This window comes from Phyllostomus discolor, chromosome 11 (assembly GCF_004126475.2).
Source record: "Phyllostomus discolor isolate MPI-MPIP mPhyDis1 chromosome 11, mPhyDis1.pri.v3, whole genome shotgun sequence".
Taxonomy (NCBI): Eukaryota; Metazoa; Chordata; class Mammalia; order Chiroptera; family Phyllostomidae; genus Phyllostomus; species Phyllostomus discolor.
The window spans coordinates 1058752-1083290 of record NC_040913.2 but is presented as its reverse complement, the minus strand read 5'-3'; the positions used below and the strand labels follow the sequence as shown (position 1 = coordinate 1083290).

Here is a 24539-nt window from a genome sequence, read left to right as displayed (position 1 = left end):
ATCTATGGCTCTTTGTCCCAAAAAGACAAGAGGAAATTACAGGAAAAAAAAAAACCTTTCCAATATAATGGCTCACTATTCTTTCTTTACTCTGAACTACAACATTTTACGAAATCTTCGAATAAGTGGCTACGGAAACTCTCTATTTGATTATAACCTTTCTTGCTCCCAACTTATTTTCTGGCTGACAATCTTGGACTTTCTTTCCCGGAGACCTGGACTCCCTAAATAGTGAAGAAATGCATTTGGGAAATAGTTATGGATTCATTTTAAAACCAGGTTGTCCTCTGTAATCCAAGTACCTTAATTCTCAGTGTGTGTTTTTTTTATTTATGTTTTATCTGCTGCACCGCTAACAGCCACGCAGGGGGTAAAGGTGGCAGCAGAGCGGAAGGTGCCAGCTTCACACCTGTAGTGCCTTCTGTCCCTCTGCGGCAGGTCCTCCGGATGACGAGAGGTGCTAATGTCATCGTTTTATCAGGAGTAAACAAATGCTCCCCCATGAGCAAGGTCACCAGTGTGCTTATGAACAACTTCCTTGGGTTGTGCTCTGGGAACGGGCATGAGGAAAACAACGAGCAGGCGCTATCTCGTAAGCACGTGCCGGGCGCCCTCGCTGTTTATCGCCCGAGTTACCCACGCGCGCCCCGGCAAGCAGGTGGGCGGGCTAGTACAGGGCGGCAGCCCGGCTAGCACATCCCGCCCCACCCCACGCCGCTCTGCATGTGGGGTTTAGCATTTCTCCCCACCAGCCAGAAGTCACAGTGGCATCTGTGAAGATCAGAGAAAAAATAATGACATGTCCCGAGAAAATAGGCTGCTGGTAAAACGTGACGGAAACGACGACAGGGTCAACAGGAAGAGAACAGCCAGGCGGAGAACGCCGGTCCTGACGGGCAAGTTCAAGGGCACTGCTTTCAAGTAGAGCACGGGCCTGCTGTGCGAATAATTAAACCTGCGTGCGCTTACTGCGGCATTGCCAGGGGTCTGATGCCAGACCCTAGATGAGGATGAAGAGGAGGAAAGATCTACTTGACATCTACGCAATCCGTGACGGCCGGGACGACAGACGTATTTCAGCCCTGTGAGTCACACTGAACCCGACAAACATGGATCTGGAGAAACGTATTTCATCCCATTGACACTGTGGATAATACCAACAGGCTTTGGTCCCAACGACGGTGACACAAGCAACAACTACAGGCACATGGCCCTTAGCCATGTGCGTGCCCGTGCCGGGAGCTTGAGGTGCCCCAGCTCACCCTCCGGCTCATCTCGGCCAGTCCTCAGAACCGTCTCTGGCAGTGGGTGTTACTGTTACCCCTTTTTTACAGTGTGGGGGATGCAGCCTGGACCACCGGCATCGCTTGTTCACGGTCTCAGAGAAATGCATGCAGCTTGAGGCCAGAGTCCAAATTCTGAAATAATAGCCCTGGCTGGTGTGGCTCAAGTGGATTGGGTGCTGACCTTGAACCAAAGTGTTGCCAGTTGGATTCCCAGCACAGGCCTGGGTTGCAGGCCAGGTCCCCAAGAGGGGGTGCACGAGAGACAACCACACATTGATATTTCTCTCCCTCTCCTTCTCCCTCCCTTCCCCTCTCTCTAAAAGTAAATAAATAAAATCTTTTTTAAAAATTAAATTCTGCATTAATAGACTGTATCTGGTGTGGGAATAGTTCAGCGTGAAGAGTAAGGAGACACACGCTAGACCCTGCCCAAACCATCGGTATTTGTGTGAAGATGATGAAGCCCTTCCGCTTTCCTGCTCTTCCATTTTCATGTTTTGATACATGGACATTTATTCAAGATACTTCTCACTGTGGAAGAAGAACTGGAGAGATATACGCCACAGGCTTCTCAGGGTTAATTCTCCCAGGATTTTGAAGATTAAATGTAAAAGCGTATCGTAATCGTTAAATAATGAAATCACAGAGAGGGACCTGGCGCTCTGTGACAAGCCTCTGATACCTAGGACAGAGCGGAAAACCGTCTCACTCAGTTTTGCCAGATTCATCTGTTTCTCTCGCATCGACACCGTCCCCACTACGGTGCTTGTGCCACCCGAAAGGGACGAGAGTTTCCTGGTGGGCTGGTTTCGCTCGTGTAGGTGTCAAAGTCTGGACACGCCCTTCCCGTCACTGACAACTGAAGCTGCCTGTGCCCTTCACCGCGCACTGCGACCGGCACGGCACCAGTAACAGCTGCTCGGGATGGGCTGTGTGTGCACGAAGCACTGGAAGCACCTGCTCCGATGCCTCGGGAGACAGCGAACAACCAGCAGCCTTAGATCACCAGGCGTGCGGGGAAGGTCTCCTCACTAGTATCGGCACCGGGTTGTCATCCCAGCTCCTAGGCTGTGAGGTTCATGCACATCGCTTTTATTCTAAAACCCGGGTGCCCATCAGTGAATGAATGGATCAAAAAACTGTGGTACATTCACACAATGGGATTCTGTGCAGCAGAGAGAAAGAAGGAGCTCCTGCCCTTTGCAACAGCGTGGATGGAGCTGGAGAGCATTGTGCTAAGGGAAACAAGCCAGGTGGTGAGGGACAAATACCACATGATCTCACCTTTAACAGGAACCTAAACAACAAAACAAAGAAACAAGCAAAATATACCCAAAGACAATGAAATAGAGAACAGGCTGACAGTGACCAGAGGGGAGAGGGGAGGGAATTTCAGGGGAGAAGGGGAACAGGTTTGCAGGAATGAGTATACAGGACACATGGACCAAAAACTAGGGGGGGAGTGGAAGTGGGAGGGAAGGTGGGGAGGGCTGGGAGGGTGGGCTGGAACGGGAGTAAAGGACAGAAAACTGTACTTGGACAACGATTAAAATAAAATTTTAAAAAACTAGCCCTCTTTATATCTGTTACATTGAAGGAAAATCTATTCAATGGTATCTAAGCAATATCTTTTTTTGTTGGAATGTAGCTAACAGGCCAGGTGTTTAGTTAATTTTGTAAGAATTAAATATTAATTCTGATCAATGATTCTGCTTTCAGTTTGACTCGCCGGTGTTTATCACTGTCTCCTTTTTTAAAGTCCCGTCCTTGAACTTCGTGACTGCGTCCTGTGCCGGGCAGTGTGTGGGCTCAACTATCATGGTTGATCCAACCATGGTGAGACCAACCATGTGCAGCTTCAGAAACACTCTCCATTCCCTACCCCCTCCCCAAATTTCAATTTCCTCATCTGTAAAAGGAAGATGATTATAGCCTTTACTTCATAGGGTTCTTCTATGGAGTAAAAGTAATGATGAACGTAAGTGCTGCGCCCCTATTTGCTAAAACATGATCTACCTGATTACGATAAGTGTCCTCTTCACTATGGCCATCGTTTTCTCTCGCTCTCTGCCCGCCCCCCCGCCGCCCCTGCTCCTGTTCCCGCTGGCCTCGAACACTGCTGTCTCCCAGGGATCAAACCCTCTTGTTCTACGTAATGAATTCATGCTAGTTTTTCTCTTCAGGATAATTACAGTCCACACGAGCTCACCTTCATTCCTCCACACATCCAGTCACACTCCCACTCCAGGGCACAGGTGTTGTGGCAGTCAGTCTTCAAGGCTGGGGAATCGAATGATGAGCAAAACAGACACGGTCCCCGCCTTTGTTCCCCTCAGTGGTCTCATCCAGCCATCCTCCCCCCAACGTCGCCCAGTGCGGCCGAAGCCCCAGTTCCTCAGCTCAGGCCCTTGGTCTGGGAGAAAGAATGTCATGCCTCTCGGGGCGGCGGGGGGGGGTTACAGGCTGAATATCTGCTTGACTTTTACGCTCAGAAAGTCCACATGCAAAGCCCTAGCTCTCGGAAGGGACTTAGTATTCACATAATTTAAATTAATTACAGTGTTATTTATGTCATCCATGTGGAATTCAGTTGATATTTATTTATCCCTTGAGAGATTTTAAGTCTTATCATTGTGGTGCTTGTACGATATTTTAATTAAAAATTATACTGTAATTTACTTAGTCGCCTCTATTTGAATATAAGAAAGAAGGGGTGATTAAATATGAATGTCTTTTTTCTTTGGTTTTGTTTTTGCTCAACACCGCTAAATTGCTTTTCCAAAAGGATTCAATTCCAACAAAAACAAAGAGGGCTAGTTTCCCTGCATCGATGGGATACAAGCTAACATTGTATCATTTGTTGACTTATCATCATTCCCTGTTAGATGGAATTATTTTTATCAATTTTGTTATGCTTTATAAATTCTTTCTCTCTATATCCTTTTGACTTTATGATTTTATTTAGAATACAAAGGAATACATACTATTAAATCATGACAGAGAAAATCTTGAAATGAATTTTTTCAAGGTTAAAAATCGCAACTTTCATTTTCATTTTCTTCTGTCTTATGGTTTTCTTCATTAGGTTTGTTTAGAATGAGCTGCACGTAAATGAACGTAGGTTTTCATGAAGGAATAAAAGAGAATATAATTATGTCAAGTCCTGGGACTTCGTGTTCCAAAGACGGCTCCATCAAGTTCAACATCTTAGTTTACGTTAAATTTAAAGAGTGTTATCAAGCGTGGCTGTGGTTTCCACGTGGCCATGACTCTCGGGACCGTAGGAGATGGGCCTAGAGTCCGTGCCCCGCACCGGAAGGAGCCTAGTAGTCGGGAACACGGGGACGAGGGATGCAAACCCCCACCTCTGATCCCACTTTGCCTGAAGGACACTCAAACGTGGGGCACGCGCAAGTGCAGGAGCAACCCCGACGGCTCTCACTGGGCGACGCGCTTTCGCACACCGCCGTTCACACTGACACTCCTGTTGTCCTGCCGCGTTACAAGTGGACGTCCCCCTCCCGGAGCTTTCTCGGTCTCCGCCCACCTGACACAGGTGCGATGGCCAACGGCCTCACGGGGGCCCTCTGCCGCAGCGAGAGAAGCAGCAGACTCACATCGACAGTGTGTCCTCAGGACACCCAGTCCCCAATGTCCCCGAAGCGGGGTGAGACCGGGTGAGAGGACGGCGCCAAGAGGATGTGAATGGAGGGCTGCCAGCCCGAGAGTCTGGCCCGCCGCCCGCCACCCCTCCCAGTGGCCTGGCGCTGGGCCTGCGATTGGCCCAGTCACCTGAGGTGGAGCAGAGGTCCAGCCGAGGACGCCGGTGACCCCAGCTCATCCACCAGCCGCCAGTGTGGCCTCCTCCCGCACATCGGCCCCCAGTCTTACCCTCAGCAACAGCAGCACCGCCCGGCTGCTCACCGGTCCAGTGCCCAAGGGTCTCGACATCAGGGAAGCATGTTGACGGAGTCAGAGCGGTTTATAAGGGAGGGGAGTCGCGTACTTTCCGTGCGTGACGTTGAAAGGGAAGATACAGTTAATTATTATAATGATAGCGTTCACTTTTCTGTTAACAATGGGACCGTAAATTTAAAATGACTAATCCCCAATGCCACCCCAATAAATACAATAAAAACAAATAAATAAAAATACCAAAAGAGTTTGGACTTAATTTCTCAACACTAAAAGAACTGGCCTATGGAGTAGGTGGAATATTTCTAAATTTTATGTCTCTTTGATTGATTGCTATAATGGTATAATTAAAGACGTCCAAAGAACCAACTCTAACTTAATGTTTAAGCCTAATCTGCCCCTGCATTTAATAATCTCCTTCTCACCCACTGACCTTTGCACCAACACTGTAACCTTTCAGACGAGTGTTGACTTGCCCTGTGACAAAGGCTACGCATTCTTATGGCCTGAGGACACTTTAAATGTCAACGTACAGGAGGAGAAGAATTCTACCCTGAGTCCCACCATCCAGGGATAGACGTTGTCTTTATAGATACATACAGGGACACATGTGTGTATTTCATATAAAAATTCTGAACTGTGCTTTACATTTTTAAGCAGTTACAGACTTTTACGGAAATACCGAGACGGCTGCGCAGAAGCCCGCACGCTTTGGGTGGACTGCTGAATTTTCACGACGTCGTGAGGTCCTTCGCGTACCGTCCTCACAGCAGAGCCATGAGGCTGAGGACACATCTCAAGGTCGGACGCATCCCCAGGTGCTTCCTATCAAAGACATTGATAATCCCGCTCACACTCTGAAAATGATCTAAATGAGAACCGCACGCTCTCCGACGTTCGGTGTTTTCATGCCCGCTTGTTCTTCCTGTGAGTTATTTTGATGGCTGATAGCAGGAATTTTTAATCCGCCCCCTTCGCCCGTCTACCTTCTATTCAACACACCTACTCAATACCCAGGGCGTACACAGCGTTATGCAGAAAGGAACAAGGCTAAGATCCGACTTGGTTCCCAGAGTAATTTCTGCCCGAGGAACAGACTGGTGTTCTCGTGAGCTGGAGGCGAAAGAGAACAGCCTACCGTCCCCGCGGGACAGACCGAAAAACGATTTACATCCCACGAGGAACATCTTGGAGGGGCTAAAAGCTTCTCGAAGAAGAGTGAGCATGTTAGAGTCCGTGAGGATGGCCATACGACCTGCCAGTAGCTCAGGAGTCCTCTGTGGGTCAGCGTGTCGGCGAGGCAAGGTGAGGCCGCCGGGACTTCACCTTTCGGGGTTAAAGACACAGCCCCAGCACGGAGGAGTCCTCCGGAAGTGACTTGTTTTCTACACTTCTCTGGGATTGCATCAAAACAGCAGAAACAACCCTTGGAACATTCTAGGGATTGACCCGCGGAGCTCATGAGAAAAGGCAGGGGCGAGTCACGCCATCCACACAGGGCTCGCGCATGCGAGACAAGTGGGGGCCCCCACCCCTCCTAAAGGAGCCGTGGCTTTGTTCTGGCTTCAGCTACCGGAGTTATTCCTGAGGATGCTTCGGGCAAGCTGAGGAATGCGCCTGGGAAGAGAAAGAATCCTTTTTCTTCTCCTTTTCATTTCCTTGGCAGTGCACTGGAACCTTTAGGTGCAACGTGGATGACATCAGCCATTCGGGTTCTGAAGCCACCCACCCAGAGACTTCGCAACCTTGACGTTAACGTGTCAAACAAAAGTATACAGCAGGATGCTGGGGGCGGGGGGCCTTTCGCTAGAAGAAAACACTGGAGATTAATGCCTCCTCTTTCCTGCCCCACATACAATACACAGAAGGAGCAGAGTCCCCGGAGACAGCAAACCTGACTCCCACAAGTTACGGGAAATGACTCGCCCCTGCACTTTGCTTTGGAGGTAATGAATGGACTGTATTAGCATTATAGTAATCCTAAAATACCGTTTTTGTCATTTTGCCCTACAATTAAGTAAAGAAGGAATACAAAGAAGTATCGATTATGGTGGTGCATAAATTTTTATTGGCTTTGGGGGTAGCTGAATTAGGTCACCTATGAATGAGGTACTTGTACCAATGAATAAAATCACATACGAATGGACAAAGTTCATAAAAACTTGTGACTATAAGGCGCCTTAACAAAACCTCTGCTAATGTTGCGGAGTGCGAAAACTAAACCCACTCGAACATAATATAAGGTGTGTGACCACTATGTTTAAGCTCATGCCAGATGTGTAAAGCACACACAGGAATTTTTTTGAAAGGCCTGAAACATTCACCAGGTGGCAGTCTTTTCCTTGAGTGCGGTCAGAACAAAGATCCGCTTTGCTTCATCTGTTAAAAGAGACAGTGTGGGCTGGGGGAGCAGACACCCTGCGTGCACTCTGACGATGCTGAATTTTAATGCTCTGTCTCCTCCGAAAACATAAGCCCTGAGACGCCCCAAGGGAATGGGTTTATGCTTCCATGAGATCACCTTCAATCACTCTGCTTTATCAGAATTTCTCCTGCTCTTCCTCTTTATTCGGAGTGAAGCTACATCTCATTTGATCGTTGATGACACACTTAGGTTCGAATTATTGAGACGTCACAGGAGCCCCATCGGCCCGGTCCACCTGCTCTTTCTGCGCTTTCCGAGCTCCCCGGGGTGGCCATGGCCAAGCTCCAGGCTCCGCCCCGCATCTCACAGGTTCCCCACCCTCCCAACCGGGACCCGGGCGGGTAGGAAGCCTTTCCCCCCAGGTCTCGCCACCAAATCCAACTAGTTGGCCTCCTGGGTTCTTCGTGGGCAGATCTGAACGCTAATCACGAGGACTCGGAAGCACAACGTGAATGTGCATCTTCAGGCACAGATCCAACCCTCCTGCTGGGTCCTACAGTGAAGGGTGAGGAAGATGATGATGATGATGAGCACGCGGAATCCACTGTGAGCGCACTAGGCGCCGTACCTGAAAGACTTCACTTTCCCAATTCTCACGATAATGGGGAGAGCTGTCCGTGACTGCTCTCTGCTTCACATTGGGAAAGACCGCCACCGGGTCACGAAGGTCGTGTCACGGTGGAGCTGGGTGGGGCTCCGACGCTGACCTGCCTGACCCCAGGGTCCCTCAAGAAGCGTTTTCTCTTCCGTGAAACTAGGACTTCAACATTTATTTATACTTCTTTTTTTTAAAGATTTTATTTATTTATTTTTAGAGAGGGAAGGGAGGGAGAAAGAGAGAGAGAGAAACATCAATGTGCAGGTTGCTGGGGGCCATGGCCTGCAACCCAGGCATGTGCCCTGACTGGGAATCGAACCTGCGACACTTTGGTTCGCAGCCCGCACTCAATCCACTGAGCTACACCAGCCAGGGCTATTTATACTTCTATATTGTTCTTAAGGCTGGAATTAAAGTGATATTTAGGACAAATATGTCTCTTCGATTTTAGACAACAACTGAATTCCAAGCCTGGCTCGAGGGGAAACCATCCCATCTCCTGTGGCAGGTTCCCCGACCGTCTCCGAGCTTCCTCTCCCGAGGCCCTGGGCAGGCGGCCCCGGGGCCCGGGCGCGTGTGGGAGGGTGACAACGAAACACTCCCGAGTGCTCTCTGACACCCCAGTCACACGTGGAGACTTGGCTTTGTTGTTGTTGTTTCTGGCGTTTTTTCCCCAGGTTATTTGTTTGTTTGTTTCTTTCTTTGTTTGTCGATGACAGCGCACCTTCCGCATCCTTCTGAGTTGGTCTCAGGGGCACAGGTTCCCGTGCTTCCCGGAGTGCCCCCGACCCACACCCCCAGCCCCCCCCCCCCCGAGCCACACACAGTCCTTGCGACACTGGCTGTGCTCCCCGGCGTCTCCCCCCACCCCGAGGCTATGCTGTGGTGACCAATTTGCACCTCTTACACGCTTCACCTTTTCCCCACCCGGCCCTCTGCTTTTTAATTGGGTGCTTGAGCGAAACAGGCAGCCGGGGTCGGGGTTAAGCTGCCCATGGGATGATGACGATGCAGAAGTCACCCGCAATAGGTCCTCCTAGCAAATGGGATTTAATGAACCCTGCCTGTGAGTCAGGAATTAGGTCCAGGCTGGGAAAATCACTGAATGGCGCATACTTGACGAGTCCGTTCCTAGGGCTGCTCATTTCCAGTCAGGACGGAGGACCAAAAGCTCCCCAGACGATAAAGGGCTAATGAGCTCTGGTACCCTAGGATAAGGTCTGCAAGAAAGGTATGAATTAGCAACATCTAATATATATTGGATTTATCACATATAACATTTTTAGAACTAGAACTATGAGTTATACATGTGTGACGCAAAGTGATTTCCCATGGACCCCATGAGAGTGAAGAGTGTATGTATATTATTATCCATATGACACGTAGTCCCCTCTCCTCTCCCAAATCTCTCTCTCTCTCTCTCACACACACACACACGTGCACACTCGCACACAGGACGCCAAGTGAAATAAGAAGACACCCTGCTGGGCCGCCGTGTCCAGAACCTACAGACGAGAGGTAAGTGTGTCGGGGCTGGAAGCACCGCGCCAGTGAGCAAACTTCGAGGAAAGGGGTGGAGAGGCACACGTAATTGAAGTTTCACGAGGTCCCATCTGTGCCTTTGCCAATGCATGTGTGAGTAGGACACAAACACACGTGTGTGTGTGTGTGTGTACGTGCATGTGTGTGCATCCCAAGGGGCACGGAAGGTGATGGTGGCAAAAGGGAGGGACATTAAATTCCATCACAGTTTCGTGATTTATCTCGCACCGAAGTGCGGAAAAGGATTCGTGTAGTTCACAAGCCGACCTCCTCCAGCCGGGGAGGCGGGGCCTGCCCCTGCAGGGGGGTCGGGCCGCACACAGGAGACGCTGAGGCGTGCGCTGCGCCCTGTTCACGCGCTCGGCTGCCCTCCCTCCCTCTAGCCCCGTCGGGACATGCCCGGAGCGCGTCCTTGGTGCCGCCACCCTCGGCCTGCTGCCGGCTGAGGGGAGCCGGGGACACAGGGTGCCAGGTTGGCTGAAGCAGCAGTTTCCAAGCACCTGAGATTTGGCCGGGAGCCTCCGGCTGCAGGCATATCACGGCGCTCCTGGGCGTCCAGGAAACGTTGCTATAGCGGCAGGAGCTGTGACCCCCCCACCTTGCTGGACCCGCCTCTGTCCGTGCCGCCTGGGGCTAGCGTGTAGCCCGTGGACACGCGGCACGCGTGTGCGAGGGTCCCAGGAGCTAGTTCCTAAAGCTGTAAGTTCTACCTCCAGGCTCCCGGCCCCGGGGGCCGTGCTGGCCCTGAACTGCGGGGCCGGGACGGCGCGGAGCCGGGACGGCACGGGACCGGCACGGGTCCCATCACCTGATGGACTGCGCTCGCCTGCACGGAGAGAACTCCTCAGCACCCCCTCCTTGACCTCTTGGTTCTGCTTTCCCTCCCCCCCCCCTTCAAAACACCCCTGCCCCCCTGAGCGGTGGGGGCGGCTCTGAGACCAGGGCCCTCCCCCTCCGCGGGCGGCCGGCACTCGAGTACACCTCGTTGCTCCTCGCCAGCGCCGGCCCCGCCGGCCCCTCAGGTGGCTCTCCTGGCGGCAGCCGGCCCTGCGCCCAGTCGCGCCGAGGCCTCTCCCCGCGGCCCCCGGACCAGGCTCACTGGCCTGTCCTGAAGGACCGGGATCACTTGGCACCTGAGGCCGAAGGACCGGGGGCCGGGCAGAGGCCAGGGGAGGCCCAGGACAGCGAGGCCGCAGCCGGGCCCTCTGGGGGGGGCGGGGGGGGTGGGCAGGCGGTCCCACGTCCCGGCTTCCGCCTCCTGCTCTGCGGTCAGGAGCCACCGGGAGGGATCCGAGAAATAACTATAAAAATACATCCTGGACGATCACATAAAAAAGTGTGGCGTTCCCTGCTAATGTGCTCATGCACGTTTATTCCGCACCGAACCCCTAGAACACAGGGGTGACCGCTGAGACAAACGTTAAACGAAGATTTACGGCTGTGTTTCAGCGCGATGATGAAGGACTCTGCAATTCCTGGGGGGGGGGGGGTGTCCAGGGGGGCTGCTGGACGGGGGGAAGGCAAGTTAAGCCCTTACTTACCGATGAGGGGTTTGGGCAAGCTAACGCGCAAGAACTACCACGAAGGTTGCCATGAGGGTTAAACGAGATAATGGAGATTGTCTCGAGAAAGTGCCTGGTGCATTGTGATGCTCAATTACTGTTAACAAGTTTTATTGCTGTCCCTTGAGCTACAACCACACTGTGGCCAATGTAACAGAAATTTGCAATGCACACCAACCTACTTCTTTTTCTCAAATTATGTATTGTTTTTGAGGAAAGTTATCCAGCATACTGCTCATGAGGATCTTTGGTATTTTGGACAGCGGGACATACAGTTAAAGTCTCAAGAAATGCCTCCATAGTTATTTCTAATTTCTACTTTATTCAGCATGATATTATTGTACTAAAAATTCACATTTATATCTGATGGCACTCGTGTCGCTTAACAATTAATCCTTCTTCTCCAGTTGAAACAAACCTGCAGACTTTCCGCAGAAGATTCCAGAGTCTGAGCAGGAATGCCACGGTCAGACCGCACGCAGGAGGGGGTGGAGATAAGGCAGGGCTGAACCCACTGCACTCACCCATTATGAGCTCACTTAAGGGGAAGCGGTTATGCGTCCTGTTGACAAATTGGCAACTGTATTATCCTCTCGCCCTCCAAAAGCCACCCCCTCCCGGGCGGGGGTGAGCACGCTCTCTCAGAAGGACGCCTTCTACGTAGGCTTAAAACTCCGTTTGGAAATGTTAAGTGTTTCCAATACGTGATTCAGACAAGAACAACTTGGAACACTGACACATCTAGAAGTTAACTGGTCCAGAAAATTATTTTTAAGTATATTTTCTTGATTATGCTATTACAGTTGCCCCAGTTTTCCCCCTTTGCCCCCCTCTGCCCAGTACCCCCTTCCCTCCAGCAAGCCCCCCTTCGTTCATGTCCATGGGTCATGCTTATAAGTTCTTTGGTTTCTCCATTTCCTATTCTTAACATCCTCTTGTCTATTTTGTACTACCATTTGTGCTTCTTAATCCCCACACCCCTTCCCCCTCCCAGCTGATAACCCTCCAAATGATCTCCATGTCTATGATTCTGCTCTTGTTCTGGTTGTTTGCTTCGTTTGTTCTTGTTTTTTTAGATTCAGTTGTTGATAGTTATGAATTTGTTGCCTTTTTAATGTTCATAGTTTTGATCTTCTTTTTCTTAAATAAGTCCCTTTAACATTTCATATAATAGTGGCTTGGTGGTGATGAACTCCTTTAGCTTTACCTTATCTGGGAAGCTCTTTATCTGCCCTTCCATTCTGAATGATAGCTTTGCCGGATAGAGTCATCTTGGATGGAGGTCCTTGCCTTTCATCACACTGAATACTTCTTTCCAACCTGTTCTTGCCTGCAAAGTTTCTTTTGAGAAATCAGCTGACAGTCTTGTGGGGACTCCTTTGTAGATAGCTCTCTGCTTTTCTCTTGCTGCTTGCAACATTCTCTCCTTATCTTTAATCTTGAGAAATGTAATTATGATGTATCTTGCTGTAGTCCTCTTTGGTCCCAACTTGTTTGGGACTCTCTGTGCTTCCTGGACTTGTATGTCTATTTCCTTTGGTAAATTAGGGAGGTTCTCCTTCATTATTTTTCAAATAAGTTTTCAGTTTCTTGCTCTTCCTCTTCCCCTCCTGGCACCCCTTTGATTCAGATGTTGGCACGTTTGGAGATGTCGCAGAGTCTTCTTACACTGACCTCATTTTTTCAAATTCCTGTTCTTTCTGTTCTGGTTAAATGTTTATTCCTCCCTTATGTTCCAAATTATTAATTTGAATCCATCCTGGCTTCCTTCCCTTCACTATTGGTTCTCTGTCAATTTTTCTGCATTTTACTTAGTGTAGGCTTTCTTGCTTCCTGGGTCTTTTTTATGCTGTTGCCGTACTCAGTGAGTTCTCTGAGCACCAGTGTTTTGAACTCTGCATCTGACAGGTTGGCTATCTCCATTTTGTTTAGTTCTTTTTCTGGGGCTTTGTTCTGTTCTCTCATTCGGGCCATGTTTCTTCATCTCCTCAGTTTGGCAGCCCCCCTGTGTTTGTTTCTATGCATCAGGTAGAGCTGCTTTGACTCCCTATAAAAGGCATCTGTAAATAGTGCGGGGGGAGGGGGAGCCTCAGGTAATCACCAGGGTGGGGCGGCCCGCACCACTGTTTTGTGGCTCTGCGTGGCAGGGGGGCTCAGAGAGGAGGAGACTGTGCCGCTGCCTGGCTTCTGGGGGCTTGTCTGGCACTCTCCCCATTTCCAGTCACTTCACCTTCTCTCCGTGTGTGACTGGCGCCCTTCCAGCTGTTTCCCTGGTGCTCAATCCCAGAGTGGGTGGGTGGGTTTGCATAGGTTTTAAGACCGTGTGGGCCCTTTAAGTGAAGTTTCCTGACACTCCTGCCGCCCCACCCCTCCTGGTGTTTACAGCCAGAAGTTGTGGAGACTTATCTTCCCGGGGCTGGAACTCTGGGCCCTACGGTCCGGCCTAGGGCTGGGATCACTTGCTTCCAAGGCATCCCTCCCAGTCTTTATCCACCACATGTGGATGTGGGATGGCCAGTGCCCATCCCACCGCCGTGGCTGCCTCTCTGCACCACACCGTGTCTCCTCGCCTCTCCACCCTGTCTCCGCCTCTCCTTCCCTCCTACCCGTCTGCATGACTGCGGCTTTTGTGAGTCCTCAGTTCTTGGACTTCCATTCACTTCAGTTTTCTGACAGGTCTGGGTGTTATTTGTTTTGAGATTTAGTTGTAATTCTTTTTGTGTTTGTGCAAGGAGGTGAAACGTGTCTGCCTATACTGCCATCTTGATTGGAAGTTCCAGAAAATTATTGCAAAATGATAAATGGGAGAGCTCTTTCTTTCTAAATGCTTGCAAAATTGGTTTTGAAAACATTTAGAATGCTATACTTCATAAACCCTTATTTCCTTGTGTTCAGATGCAATAAAACTTATCTTATTTTGCCTGTAATCAGAGAATAAGTAAATACAGTAAGCTAAAACAAGACAGCATTTTTCATTTTCTAAAACTGTTATTTAATTTATTGGGCTGGTCTTGGTTAATAAAATTATACAGGTTTCAAGCATACGACTCTAGAACACATCACCTGCATATTGTATTGTGTGTTCACCACCCAAGTGTCCTGCCTTCAATGTTTATCTCCCCTTCACCCCCCTCTCCCTCCCGCCACCCCCTTTTCCGCGGTTATGAGACATTCTAATTGTAATATGTATGCTTTAATATTCCCAAGTATATTAACACCTTCCCTGTTCTATTAATTACAATTATAAAATGACTCATTGTTATTTCTTAATGATTATCTAAGTATTATATTTAAGGAAGTCTAATTGGTGTATTGCTTACCAACATGTTGTTTTTAGATTAATTCCAACATTTATAAAAGGGTGGGGGGATTTTAATAAATATGACCACCCTGAAAGACTTTTCACCAAAGCTCACATTTGAAAGATTAGTTTCACTCTCTTATTTTAACATAAACTCACTCTTCAGAATAACACTTGTGTATCACAATGCATTTGTTTCAAGAAATATTTAGCCTCCTCAAAGCACACGTGCATTTCAAGTTAAAATTAATACATGTGAAATGCTCCGATGGGATCGAGGTGGCGGGACTTCCAGGAGCCGAGCCTTCTTCATGCCGGCACTTGAGCCTGTTGACCGTTTCACCTTGACTCTCCCTGGTGAGCAGGGGCTGTGATCCCCTCTTATGTATGAGCAAGCCAAGGCTCAAAAGACTGAGAACACAAGACTGAGAACACTTATATCCTCAGATTTCTCTCTCTTTCAGCCTTCTTCATTGTATCTTTTTCTTCCATCTAAACCTACATGCGTTGCCCTGGCCGGGTGGCTCGGCTGGTCGGAGCGTTGTCCCATACACCAATGAGTGACAGTTTGACCCCTGGGCAGGGCACACGCCTAGGCTGTGGGTCTGATCCCTGGTTGGGGTGGGACAGGGGGCAACTGACCGATGCCTCTCTCTCCCTCCCTCCCTCCTTTCCTCTCTCTCTAAAATCAGCGAACAGATCCTCAAGTAAAGACTGAAAAAAAAGAAAACCCAGATGCCTCAGTTTCTCTGTCCAAAAACAGAGACCAGGCTGCTGTCACGTGTTTTCTCACTGTGGGATGAAAGTGACTAAATGCTCAGAGCTTTTGTCTTATTGCTTTTTTCTTCCATTTGACTTTCAGAAGCGATTAATAACCTTTTACTCTCGGGTTCTGACCATGTTTAATGATGTACTTTTAAAATTTCACGGAAAGTGTGGCGAGCTGAGGGGAAGGAGCCAGAGAACACGGTCCAGAGGAATTACTATTTTTTCTGTCATCTGTTGGTCTTCGAGAGGAATAAGAGATCAGGGAACACTTAGGTCTGCCCCCCACACCTACAGAAACATTTGATCCGCTCCAAAAGTCCTTGAAATTCATCCCCCAAAACACCCAAGAGCATGTGGGGTCCATGCCAAATGGCCCTTCGGCCCTTCAAGGCATAGCCCGGGGCTCACCCAGCCTAGTGTCTGCAGGTTAATTTACACGTGAGGGTTACCGAGTCAGTGCACACAAGACACGGTCCTATGTTATTGGCCCAGTAGGTATGCTGCAGGTGTATTAGCAACAGTCACCCTCCTTGCATCCCGAGCAAAGCCACTCACGGCACGTGGGGCGAGGCGGATGAGCCAGCGTGGGCCCTGGGTGTTCCAGGCAGGATCGACCGTGAGGGACCCTTTGGTGTGGACCAGACGTCTCTGGGGACATTTCCGACAGGACCAAGTGTCCTGCGAGGGGATGAAATGTCAGAGTGACCAAGGAGATTAAATGGTGCATTATTTTATGAGTCAGAATGACCAGTCAGCTGAGGCCACTTCATCACTTAAATGGTGCGACATGGTCCATCCTTTGAAACTTTTCCATTTAGGACAGAATTATTCAGAACCGCTAATGACTGCCATTTTCATGCTAACTAAATACAGTCTGCGTTATATTGTAATACCTCTTAAACTCCCAGTTGTGAAATAGGAAGACGCTTCCATTTCGGCACATCCAAAGAACTTATTAATAAAAGTATTCTACATCGGTTACTACTCTGTGCTACAAAGATCATCCTTGGGGGTGATTTTCAGCTTTCTCGTAGTAATGGTGGACTTAGACAATATTGCAAACCACTTCCCTATGGAGAGTTTGTACGAAAAGTGTAAAGAAACTATAACTGATCGTTTATCCAGTTAGGTCTCACAACTGGATACGCATTCTGGGGGATGAGTATCTTTAATGCTTTTCTGTAATCTTCCCCCACCCCCCTGTCCCCCACTCTGTTCTCTCTCCATCTTTATGGCACCTAAGACCATGATCACCCATGCATTTAGGTTCACTTGTTGTAGATACCCCGAACGTGACATAAACACGTGGAAAGGGGCAACCCCGGCTGGCCAAGCACCAGGGAAGAGGGAACATTTCCGGCCCCCAAGGGGCAGCTCTAGAGCCGGGAGCACACCGGCCGTCTTCGCCAACAGTCTCCCAGAACGGTGACCCCCGGGCTCCGGCGCCCACAGGGTTCCGGGGAGCAAACCGCTCTTCAGAAGCCCGAGGAGAACACCCAGAGGAATGGCAGAGTTCCAAGTACATGGGGGGGGGGGGCGGCGGGGTGTGTACAAGTTTCAGGGCAGAAAGTAATTGGATTCAATCTGAACACTTGAGAGAGTCTAAAGAACACAGTTACTTGCCGGCAGCCAGAGCCGCATGTATTAGCATCCACGGCAATTAAATGGCCTTCCTCAGTTGCAGCCGCAGGGTGGACGCTGGGCTGATGCATGTTTGCATGCGCTGGCTGGGGCCGGCCTGATGGTCCAGACTCCCCGGCAGTCCCATCACGTAACACGTGCCGTTTCCAGAGACACAGACTGTGTCGGCAAAGATACTGAGACTATGTTTTTAAATAGATCCCCTAGGGGCACTGAGATTAAAAAACAAAAAAGTAAACTGAATTAAATTCTCCTGAACTGTCTAAGATCTTTGCAGGGTTTCTATTGCCCATGATTGTTTGTTTTTTGTTTTTCCCAAATAAAACATAAAAAAGTTCTGCGCTGTAGCGGGGAAACTGCCAGGGCTTACCTTGATCTCGTCGGCACACATTGTAGTCTCGGCACAGCTGTTTGCCGACAGAAGGACAGAGGCGGGGGCATGATGAGTAGCAACAGTATACTGAGCTGTTCGCCGCATTTCTTTATGAAGCACGTGTACAGAATCTGACCACCAGGAGACTTTAAAAAGCCAGTCAGTTGATGCTGTAACCCTAAGTAACTGCCAGAACCCCGAGGCTGAGAGCGACTGGCCGAGGCTGTCCCGTTAGGAAACGGTCAACGGGCTGGAAGTCGGGATGCCTGCGACCGGGCTGTGCTTCCGACGACGCGCTCTCCCTTCGCGCTTATCCAGCAACGAAATTGTAAGCGACCTTGTCACACTCCAGACAGAGACACAGCCCGGACTCGTAGACCTACAGGGTCCTCTGCATCGGTCTACCCCGCATCCTGAATGAGGACAATTAACTCACAGCGCAAACCACTCCCAGCGGCGTGCGCGCCGCGGTGCGCGCCGGCAGCTCAGGGGCTGCGTCTGCGGCCGCGGAGTCCCCGCACCGCACAGCCGTGCGCGCCCCACAACTTCCAGCATCCTGGAAGTGGCTGGTCTCCGCGAGCTGTCTCCCGACCAGCGCTTCCCGGGCGAGGGTGGGGGTTGTTGGAAATGCGAGCTCCAGGGTCCCGCCTGGGACCGGCTGTTGCCAGCTCGCCGGTGGGGTAGAGCGGCCGGGTTGCCACCAGCCGGCCGGGGACTCGGAGGGTGCGGAGGGCCGGGAGCCGCCGCAGTCTCAGTGGAGGAGGGAGGAGAATGTTGTTCCTGACAAACATGTATGGAAGCAGCTGGAACTGGGATCGCCCTTGGCCTCAGAAGACCTCCAAGAGGAAGGTCTGCCCGAAAGAACTACGAGTGAAGTAGCCACTCAGCGGACGAGGGGGAAAAAATGGCTTAAAAGTCACTCAGTTACTCCTGCCGAGACAGAAGGTACAAAAAACGCTAGGGCAAAGAAAGCTCAGTACAAGTTGCAGAGGTTCGCAGAGCCCGGCAGGGGAGCAGTAACAACACACAAGGCTTCCTCTTCCTGCCTGGCGCTCAGAAACACCTGCTCTCTGCCCGGCTCCGGCACGAACCAAATAAATCACTTCTTTTTCCACTTCTCAACAGTAAAAATAAAAAGACTTTGACCTGAGGGTCTACATTAAATATGGAAGGGAATATTTAAGGCTCCAGGCCCAACAGGCAAAACCTAAATATCTTCAGTAACTCTCCATGGAGAACGCCTTTTAAGACGCTGCCAGTCGCAAACACTCACACGATGTACAAGGGAAAGGAGAGAGAATGCCGGGAGGACAGGAAGACCCCCGGGGTTACGTGCTTGACGTCCTCACTGTCATTCACGACGTATCGACCCCTGACCCGTTCCTTAAGCCCCAAGAGTCTGATTTCCTCCCTGAAGCTCAGTGAATCGACACGTGAGTACTTCCAACCGGGCCCTTGAACCTTCCGCACGGTTTGTGTGCCGGTTACCGGCGTCACCTTCTCCCAGGTGTAAGCCCTCCTTCCTCTTTCTCCTCCTGGCCCTTCTCCATGTGTTCCCGCGGCCCTCCCCTGGGTGACATTTGGTGCTCACCGGATCCAGTTTGTTTAAACTCGCAATTACCTGAGAACGACCTCATTCTCACCTTCCCCAGTGTGATCACCTTGACTTTTCCTGTCTGTCCTTAATGGGACCTGAAGACTGCAAAGACCCGGGTACAACGCCTCCCCCGGAGCCCAGCCCTTGGCCTGGCCCCGGGGGGGGGGGGGGGGATCTCAGATTGTCCCTGGGACAAGTGGTGCCCCGTGAGGATGCACACGGACTTAACCCTCAGAGCCCCGCGGTGCCAGGCCACCATCAACACCAAATCGGTCTCCAGAGAAAGACACTGATACATGACAGATTTATAAAAGAATAACCTCATCTACAGTTGCCACATTCTAAGCTCCAAGTGTCTAATAATCACATGGGCATGGCTTTTCTGTGAGTGTCCCCTTTCCCGACTCATTCAGACATGAGTTATGTGTGTTTCGTCCACTGGCTTTTAGTGCTCTCAGGCTTTTAACACCTGGCTTAGCAGCCTCTCCAAATCGATGGCGATGTGTCCCGGGGTCCTTGGGGGGACACCCACAAGACTGAAAAATTAGGCAATCATATTAACAGGCAAAACGGCTTTCAAGGAGTGGTTGATGAGAGGAAAAATCCTGTCTGGAGCGGAGCTGCTGACTGTGGCATGGTGATTTATGGAAGCCCACTCCAGAAGACGCCGGCTGTGCTCAGGAGCCGCGTCGCCTACGTAAATCACAGGCCTGTCGCCGGGCGCCGGCAGAGCCGGCCCCTCCGAGTCCAAGGACCGCTCTGTGTGCTGTGCTCCATCCACCTGTCGTGCTGGGACAGCCGCACGCTGCCTGTGCCACGCACCATGCCTCAGAGGTAGGTAGACTGGATTTGCTCGTGCAAAAGTGTGACGTTCACACAAAAAGACACAATTTGGTGTGCACTGCCAGTGCCTTCGCGGCAGAGGACTGGATTCTGAAATGCACCAGTGGGAAAGGAACATCTTGGCCAGACCCCTGACACAAGAGACATCTTCCAGAAACCCACGGCCTGGGACGTTTCAGGCTCTTGGCAGACTTCGAACCTGCACTGTCTTTTATTAATAGTCACAGTTTAGATCGAGGGCCTCAGAGGAGCCAGGGCCTGCTCGGGAGACGAGAGCTGAGCTCGCAAGTTTAACATCTCCTCACAAACATTCCCGCAACAACAGATGCCTTCTCCGGGCCCCGGGTCGCGCTGGCCAGTGCCAATGTTGCTGACAAAAGACTCGCTGCATGCACGGCCGGTGTGCTCTGGGGACCAGCACCAAGGAGGCTATGTGTAAAAGTGAGAAAAACACATTTAATAGCAATTTTGTTTGGTAGACTTATTGCGATCTAAAATAGACTCTCGTCAGGATATCTGCCTTACGGTGGCCTCTGGAGACACAAAATAAGAGGGTGTGCAATGTAAGGCCATTGCTGCCGGAAAACGCAGTTACTCCGGGGGTGGAACGGTGGAAGGAATCTCGAAACCCCCCTCAGGAGACTGAGGGGGAGCACCTGAACCTCCACAGAGGAAGACAGACCCCTGGGCACTCCTAAGTGCCCCCACCCCCTCAGTGGTGCACACCTGGGGTAGGGCGTCACGGGACGCCGCTAGAATTACAGTCACCTGTCTACCCCACCCAGGCTCATACACCTTTGAAAGGACAGGTCCGACAAGGGCGTTTTTCTATTGGTAAAGCTGGACGACGTGATGGGAAGGTCACGCACAAACACCCCGGACAGGAACCCGGTGACAGAAGGCGGGCGAAGCCACGGCAGAGAAGCGCCGTCACTGCGGGGTGCTGTTCCGCTGAGGTTCGGGGTCAGGGAAGTGGGAGGGGCCGTGGGGGGCACCGGCGGAGAGGACCAGAGAGCCCGGGCGTCTGAGAAGGCAGTGGCAGCTCTGCAGGAGATGCTGGCCATGGATGCCCCCTCGAGAGCAGCGAGGGGTCCGGTCAGAGCCCCCCCAGGGCCCCCGGGAAGGAAAGGCCACAGCAGCTACAGCAGAGCTCGCTCTACATGGCGGTCTCCAGCCCCTTCCCCGCATGCACAGCAACGCAACTAATTCCTGAAACTCCGCAGCACACCCAACAGGGTGTGCAGGGTATGCATGATACCAACAGGTATCATTTGATTGACTTAGAAAAAAATAGTAATAGTAATTGCCTTCCCATTTTGCTTCTAAAGTGGCATTTTAAAAAGTTCAGGTGCCTATACTAGTATTTAAGGATCTCGGCTACCAGAATTAACCATGAGAGGCAACCTTACTACACGACATGACCAATAAGATGCCAACAGTATTCAACGACCCACTCATTTACGGTTCAAGGGCATTCACGCCAGACGGCTCCTGGTGTGCCGGCTGGTGTCATTTTTTTACTTGACAAGTCCAAGGGAACCGGTCCACGCCCCGGACTGAGCACTCAGGGGACTGCGTGTTTTTCAGAACTTTCGGGCGCACTGGCCGAACTTCGCTGCTTGCAAAGAAGGTGTCTCCTAAGAGTGGATCGTTTTCAGAAACCGAGAGTTGTGCGCATCATCAAAGAGGACAGAAATTGCTGGAGCGGCATGACACCCCCACGTTTAAATAAGATTTTGCTTTAAAAGACAAACTGCGAGCCCCTGCAGTCCATGCAACGTCTTTGCGACTAGTCAGCTGACCTGATGCGGGGAAGGGGGCGGGGGGGTGCAGCACGGAAGGAAAAAAAAGATCGGAGGACAATGCAGACGCAGGGCGGGTGACAGAGGGGAGGTGTCTAGAAAGACAAAAACAGGTATCCCCAGTCATTTCTGCCTGCGATTTCTCTACTTCCTTAGGGGTAAAAACAGGGAGATGACGAAGAGGAAAAAAATAATGTTGTGTGACATTTTAGTTTATCTTGTACTGATGATAAGATGTGGCTCACAATTCTGTCACTAATAAATTTGGTATTCATTTTGCAGTTGGAGTTCAGTTTTACCTTCCAGTCATCTTTTTAGACACTGAAGTCTCAACAGCAGGGCTGAAAAGAACGACACCGAAATTTGATGCCACAGCCTCACATCCGCAGTTCGATGCAGACTCTCCAAACCGGCAAGCATAAACAGAAAAACACCGAAAGAATCTGGCTGGCTCCTGCAGGCTGTTGGCCAGTGACAGCCGAGAGAAAACAGCCACAGAGACACAGAAGGTCCCACACAGCCCTGCCCTGTGCGTCCCACGGAAATGTTTCCAGCGTGGGGGAGCCAGCACGGGCTCTGCCTGGGTGCGGTCACCACTCACGGTCTCGTCCGCCGGGGGGCGGTGCCCGTGGTGGCGGTGGTGGCAGCGGTGAGTGTGGGAGGGTATGAACTTGCACTTCCCAGTTTCCTATCGCGATAGTCCTGATTTCAGTGCTTCTATTACCACGGGCAGGGGCGTCCAACCTGCAGCCCACGGGCCGCACGCGGCCCAGGAGGGCTGTGAGTGCGACCCAACACCACATCGTAAATTTACTTAAAACACGATGAGATTTTGTGTGTGGTTACACGTGACAGTGTATGTAGCATGTGGCCCGAGACAACCGTGCTTCTTCCCGTGGGCCGGGAGACGCCACAGGTTGGACGCCCCCATCAGGGAGGGGAGCGCCCTGTGGAAACCCTCTGCAGGGAACATGAGCGGGAACCGGTGCCTCCGCACGTACCTGCTTCTCCCCGCTGGGCTTCTTGTGGTTCCAGCAGCTCCACGGCGCCCACGACCTCCTTGCGGATGGCGTGCAGCAGCGCGTCCCCACGTACACGTTGAAGCTCAGGAGCAGCTCGATGAGCTCCAGGTTCTCGTTTTCGATCGCGATCAGGAGCGCGGTTCTCCCGAGGGGTCGATGCAGTTAATGTTGATCTTAAAATAGATTTCCGCTTCCTCCAGGGACTTCTTGACGCTGGCGTAGTCCCCCTTTTCCACGGCGTTTAGGTAGGCCTTCTCGGACGGCGAGAGTTCGGACTCGGCGCGCACGATGCGCAGAGGGATGCGGTCCCGGTAGGGGGCGTTAGCGTTCCTCTTGTAGTAGAACTGCGCCATGCCTCGGGCCGCGCGCTCCTGCCTGCCCCTGAAGGCGCAAACAAAAACAAAAACCCGCAAGGATTAGTGCTAGGACACTTTTTAATCATTAAGCATCGTGCAACTCACAATTACGTCAGGAGCAATGGCAATGCCATTATTATTAAGTAATGCTACTGAAGTTGGGTTTTTTTCCCCCCTTCCACAAAGGAAACGGATTTGGTAATTTTTCAGGTTATCTGCAAACACAAGGTACAAAGTCCACATCTGAGAGGAATAAAGAGAGGTTAGTATTTTAAAAAGTTATTTTAAAAAGTTACTCTGCAAATGACACGGCGTGCTGCCTCAGTTCAAGGGGAACTTCAGTCATGAAGCGGTTTGGGGTTTTACCCTTTGATGTCCAGGTCATCTATCCCGATTTCTCAAATGCCTAGGTTCGGGAACTGCCGTTCCACGCTGTTGATCAGATTCATCTGGTCTAACGCGTCACTCAAGGCCACGGTTTCCCGTTGGTTTTCTCTCTGGAGCGCCCACCCAGTGAGAGAAACGGCCCGTGGAGTCCCCTTGGGTGGCCGTGCTACTCCCAGTCTCTCCCTCCATGTGCTCAACGATACCCGCTTTGTGTATTTCAGGGCCCTCGGTTTTGTGCGTAAATGTTTATTAGATGTGCATCTTCTTGTTCGATTCGCACCGTCATCAGTATTCACTGTGGAGTGTCCTTCTGTGTCCTACCACAGCCCTCGCTTAAAGCCCGTTTTGTCTGATACAAGTGCTGCTCCTGCCTTTCTCTTGCTTTGACATAAAGCATCCGTCCCTGTGCCTTCACTTTCAGCCCGTGCGACTCTGAGCCCACAGGGGGTCTCTTGTAGCCGGCGTCTGTGTGGGTCTTGCTGTCTCATCCACTGAGCCTCATCCACTGAGCCTCACTATGCATTTCCATTGAAGCATTAAATTCATTTACATTTAAAGTGATTCTTTTTTAAATTTTTTTAAAATTTATTTTTAGAGAGAGGGGAAGGGAAGGAGAAGAGAGGAAGAGAAACATTTTGTGTGGTTGCCTTTCACATGGCCCATACCAGGGACCTGGCCCACAACCCAGGCCTGTGCCCTGACTGGGAATCGAACTGGCAACCCTTTGGTTCCTAGGCCGGCACTCAATCCACTGAGCCACACCAGCCAGGGCTTAAAGTGATTATTGATAGGTATGTAGTTATCACCATTTTTATCCATGCTTATATTTATTTTTTCTTTTTCTTAAAGAAGTTGCTTTAACCTTTGTTAAAGGTTAAAGAAAGGTATAACCTTTCTTATAATAGTGGTTTGGTGATGAGCTACTTTAGCTTTTTCTTTTCTGGGAAGCTCTTTATTTCTCCTTCAAATTTAAATGATAACTTTGCTAGGTAGAGTCATTCAGGTTGAAGGTCCTTGTTTTTCATCAATTTGAATATTTTTGGTCAATCCCTTGTGCCCTGGAAAAGCTTCTGTTGAGATAGCAGTGGTTCGTCTTCTGGAAGCTCCCCTATAACTAATTA

General features: G+C 50.7%; 1 protein-coding gene across 2 annotated transcripts in view; it reads right to left on the bottom strand.

The window, feature by feature from the left end:
* TRPC4 (transient receptor potential cation channel subfamily C member 4) overlaps positions 1 to 24539 on the bottom strand; it is a 101649-nt gene that overhangs the window by 61317 nt on the left and 15793 nt on the right. Inside the window, exon 1 of one of the 2 annotated variants that reach the window (XM_036011153.1) lies at positions 22655 to 22818. The exons of the other annotated variant lie outside the window; for it this stretch is intronic. The gene's annotated coding sequence lies outside the window, so the exon portion shown is untranslated. Of the gene's footprint in view, positions 1 to 22654; positions 22819 to 24539 lie in introns of those variants that run through there. 2 annotated transcript variants of the gene reach the window in all.